Here is a 5,000-nt window from a genome sequence, read left to right as displayed (position 1 = left end):
AGAATGATTTTTGCGTCATATCAGTGTTCGTCGTGCTGAGCAGAACACTTGGCGATATTTCCTTATACTATAGTTTGAGCAGAATATACAAAGGAGCTAGACGGGTGCAGACAGTTATGAAAGGGAGAAGGAAGTTCTTTAAAATATCGTTTTCCCTGGAGCGGCAGAATATGTTTTTACATTCCGAATTGAACATGATAAGTAATAAACTAAAAAACCTAGAAAGCCCGTTTTTTTTTCTTTTTTTCTCTCTCTGGACAGGAGGTTTAACATTTGCGTATTCACAAATATATGAATGTGTAGTATATACAGTGACATATACCAGATTGTATGGTACAGCTTAATCCAGGGGTCGGGTACATCCTTAAAATTCAAGATTTTAAGGTCTCTAAAAACGAAGCTTTTTCAGTTGCAGGCCTTTAAATGTCTTAAATTTCCCCAAGGCGTATCTTTGTCCGCCTAAATCTACATATATCTGTTACCTACGGACGCCGTCGCGATTCACTCACTTGCGGATCTCCACGCGGCTTAATCGGAAATCATTTGTCAGATTTTTTAGACCTTGACCTTTGTTGGTCGACGAGACCGTTTATTTAAAGGGAAAAAAATCTGGCATACAATTTTATCTTGATCACTGACGCGACAAGTAGGCCTACATATTATAGGAAAGTGTGTATTTAGTGATAAGTGGATCTAGGTCTTAAAAAGTAATTGGTATGAATCTTTAAGTCTTAAAAATTCATCAGCTTATACCGGCAAGGACCCTGGGAAATCACGGTCTACATTATTTGTTTTACGTAAAATTTATATGAATATTAATACACACACACATATATATGTATACAAATATATATATATATATATATATATATATATATATATATATATATATATATATATATATATATATATATATATATATATATATATATGTGTGTGTGTGTGTGTGTGTGTGTGTGTGTGTGTGTGTGTGTGTGTGTGTGTGTGTGTGTGATTTTTGTGGTATTTTTCTGTATAATTTAACCAGTCATTAAACATTTTAAAGATTCTGAAAAATGGCGCTGTACTATTATCATGTATTTTTTTAGTGTTTGTTTATAATCGTCTTATACGGCCGGTTTGTTTATGTGTGTGTATGTATGAATATATATCTATATTTAGATATAAATATATATATGTATATATATGTGTGTATATATATATATATATATATATATATATATATATATATATATATATATATTTATGTGTGTGTGTATGTGTGCGTATATATATATGTGTGTGTGTGTGTGTGTGTGTGTGCATATGTATGTATGTGTATATATATATATATATATATATATATATATATATATGTGTGTGTGTGTGTGTGTGTGTGTGTGTGTGTGTGTGTGTGTGTGTGTATTATATAAGTACTTTAAACATATGTGAAGCGACGACGAAGCTTATGATTAAAATGCTGGCTGCTATATTGATTTATCGTTTTGTACTTCAAAGCGATTCTGTTTTGTACTTTAAAAAATAAACTCAAAATACTCATTAATCTGCTGGACAGCCTTTGGACAAAACTGTAAACTGGCCAGTCTTTCTTCTATCCCTTTCCTCCGGTGTCAAGAGGACGGGAAGGGAGAGAAAATGTCATCGTAATGAACCGCACCCTAGCCAGCAACACTGCCCGTATGCAAGTGCTCCGGGCAAGGCAATAGGGCGTAGTGGAATTCTTCAACTTATTAGTCTTGGCCTATCGAAATATTATCCACTGGCTATTACATTCCAACAATTTTCTTTGTATTCATTCCACTTCGATGTGATACTTGCAAATAACATTTAGATTTTCATTATTGTAATTAGTTTTTCATTATTGTGATTTTCCGTGTTAACATATTCGATACTCCAATCATCGACATAATCATTTTTCGTCTTTTTCGCGTTTCTCTCTGCAGGGCCTCTTTCGTGGTTTTGCCTGAATATGATACTGTCCCTTACGCCCACACCAGCCAGAACAATTTGTGCTTAAACTTGTCTATAAAGTATTCGTATATTCTCCAGGTCACGGTGTAGGCTACCTCTCCGTAGAAAGTGAGGCTTTCAACGAATAAAGCATTTTCTCATTTTCTCATGATGATTCATGTTGATAACGTGAATTAGTTAAATACTCCTGAATGAAACCGTTCTCTGGCGACATCTGGAAGTCTATGCTTGACGGCAAGGTTCCCAACTTCCCACCCGAGTCTCAGTTGCTCAACAGTCGTTCGTGAGGCTACATACCAACAGTACAACAAACATGTCTGACAGTCTAGACGGTTGTCTTAGTTGTCTGGATGTATGTGGTTATTGTTGTGAGTCTTCTGCGCTTCTCTGCCTTGTCTGTGACTGCTGTTGCGGTAAGCATTCTTAGTTTAAATTGTAAAGGATTGTAGAAATGAATGGAGGGTATGCTTGCTAGCAGTTATGTGGGAGTTCCAGTGTGGTGTCATGTATACCCCCATAAAACTTATGTGTGGGGCTTAGTACTTAGCAATGATACAGGAAAACAGTTTGTACATGTAAAAGCAGATACAGCATTTTCATTTCCCAAAGTGAGTAAAACAAACAACGCTTGATTTTTCTTTTTCTTTTTGTACATAATCTATGAGGGAATATATTGTAGATTCCAGCGTTGGTGGTCAGTCGCTCACGTGATATCGGACAACTCGTGCGTGTTTTAACTGATCCCGGTTTTTATAATAACCTCTCTCAACTAGCGCGAATGGAAATGCGGTGGTAGGGAGGAATGTTCATGGAACAAGCATCGTCGGAAAGACATCCCTTTTCCTATTGCAGTACAAATGCTATTTCATTTTCAGCACCAGACTCAGTAGTAACCGCCCTCTCAGTTGCAAGGGCTCACCGACCTCAACAAATAGGTAACTGAGGAATTGCACTGTTTACACAATGTCCTCGAAGGATGGGGAAAGGAGGGTTGGCCCCTGCCCCCCCTTCATATGCCTATGTAATTAATTAACCAGCTTTTTATTTATAAAGTAAGGGTATTTCTTGCGGTGTTTGATTGTAGCAAATGTAATAATAAATTAACTCTCTCAGGATACCTCACCTGACAGCTCCCTAATTGTTTAGCTTATACTGACATACATGCATAAATATATATACATATGGATATATATTATATATATTATATATATGAAAATAATGTGTATGTTGTGTGCGTGTGTGTTTGTGCGCAAGTGCTTACCGAATGCGTGGTATCTGCAGGAATCAGGAATACCATGACCCGCCTTCCGCCCGCGAAACGTTAGCCGCAGTAATCCCTTGCCCGCTATTGTCGTGTGTGTGTGTGTGTGGGGGGGGGGGGGGCTTAGGAGACGGGGACTGGGACCCAATGCTGGGGATCTCCCGTACCTTATGCCTCAGCCTTCGACTCAATTCATTTTGCACGTTTTCCCCCCACCTACTTTTTTCGTTTCCGTCCCTTCTCCAACTCCTGCTATCCTTACTAAGGTGTGCTGAAAGGATGAAAGGCTGACTTTTTGGCAGTCCTGAACGGCCATGCGCCCCTACCCCTCAAGGGAACCCTGAGGGGTGAACTGTTTCTTTCCCAAACATAGTCAAGGGTTCCCATGACCAGTAATGAAGATGTAATACCCTTATTAGGTGCAGTGAGGCTTGCCCCTTCATCAAATAATCCCACCAATTCAAACTCTCCCGGTTCCTCGACCCTGAACTCTAAACACTGCAACTACTACCCACTCCTCAATGCCTACTTGTACATTATCTACCCAAGTCGAGGCTCAATCTCCAGGAGACATTCCTACTCTCCCAACTGCCTCAACTTCATCCCCTCTACCCCCAGAACCTTCATCAATCACCCCCATCCTCCCTTATTACTACTTTACAGCCTTATTCTCCGCCTCTCCGTAATACTATCCCCCCTCAACTCCCTCTTCTACACGTCCCCGACCTTTTACAACCCCCACCTCTACAAATATCTTAAATACCCTATTTAGCCCAGCCGAATGGGACCGATTTCCGTAGACATGACCTTCCCTTTCATGTTTACATTGGTGGAGAATCCCTCCCTGTCCGACCATACTAACCTCCTCCCCGTCAATGAAAAAAACTGTTGGTGTTTAGGACATCCTGCCAAATACTGCCGTTGGTCTCAATGTGCCAAGCGTGGTCATAACCGATCAAACTGCTCTGCATAATCACACATGTGCTAACTGCGGCGGCCCCCACAAAGCATTTTATAGAGGCTGCCCCACCTGCAACTTAGAATCTGAGGTGGCAACTCTCAGATACAAAGATGTTCCCACACCCTCCCCTATACCTACTTAGTTCCCCACTTCCACTTCTACCTCCTATCTTCCCCAGTCGAATTCTTTAGCCACTCTAAATCAAGATACTCCAATTTCAACTACAACCCCAACACCCTCCCCCCTTCCCAATCAACCTGTGATCGAGGTCGCCTTCTTCGTTATTCTTCGCCTTCTTCTTCTTCTTCATTATTATCAACATGGCCAGATACGCTGAAGAAGAATTTTGTCAGCTCTTTGAATTCGTTAAAAATAGACCATTTGTTGTTCGCAAGGCGCCTGTATTGGAGTACAATAACCGTAAATGTATCTGTGTTCATCAATGAGAATTTGATGAAACAAGACGGGGACGGAATCTCATGCCGCGAGGCTACATAATACTTGAATGGCATTGAGAAAAACGGAGATCAAGTCAGAACGGCATACACGGCTCAACATGAAAATGCTGTCATGCTGTCAAAAGAGTATGAAAACTTGGTGAATTCCAATTGTATTGCATTTTACTGCCACAATGCTCAATATTTTTTAAGAACGTCTCTTGATTTTATAAACGGTCATTCATCATGAAAGTTTATTTAATGGTATGAAATATCACTCAGACTTACCTGGTCCTGATACTTGTCCCAAATGAAAATGATCCTTCTCCAAGAGCCTGATTATGAAATGATCCCCTATCAAGATTTTAAA

At 39.7% G+C, this 5,000-nt stretch overlaps 1 long non-coding RNA gene across 1 annotated transcript in view; it reads left to right on the top strand.

Annotated features, from left to right (window-relative positions):
* The first annotated feature begins 2,235 nt into the window (after window positions 1-2,235).
* Window positions 2,236-5,000, top strand: part of LOC113826664 (uncharacterized) — a 4,928-nt gene continuing 2,163 nt past the window's right edge. The window contains exon 1 of the long non-coding RNA XR_003477679.2: window positions 2,236-2,384. This is a non-coding gene — a long non-coding RNA (uncharacterized lncRNA). The remainder of the gene's footprint in view (window positions 2,385-5,000) is intronic.

The sequence above is a fragment of the Penaeus vannamei genome, chromosome 14, assembly GCF_042767895.1.
Source record: "Penaeus vannamei isolate JL-2024 chromosome 14, ASM4276789v1, whole genome shotgun sequence".
Classification (NCBI taxonomy): Eukaryota; Metazoa; Arthropoda; class Malacostraca; order Decapoda; family Penaeidae; genus Penaeus; species Penaeus vannamei.
This window is presented reverse-complemented; position numbering and strand designations above follow the sequence as displayed.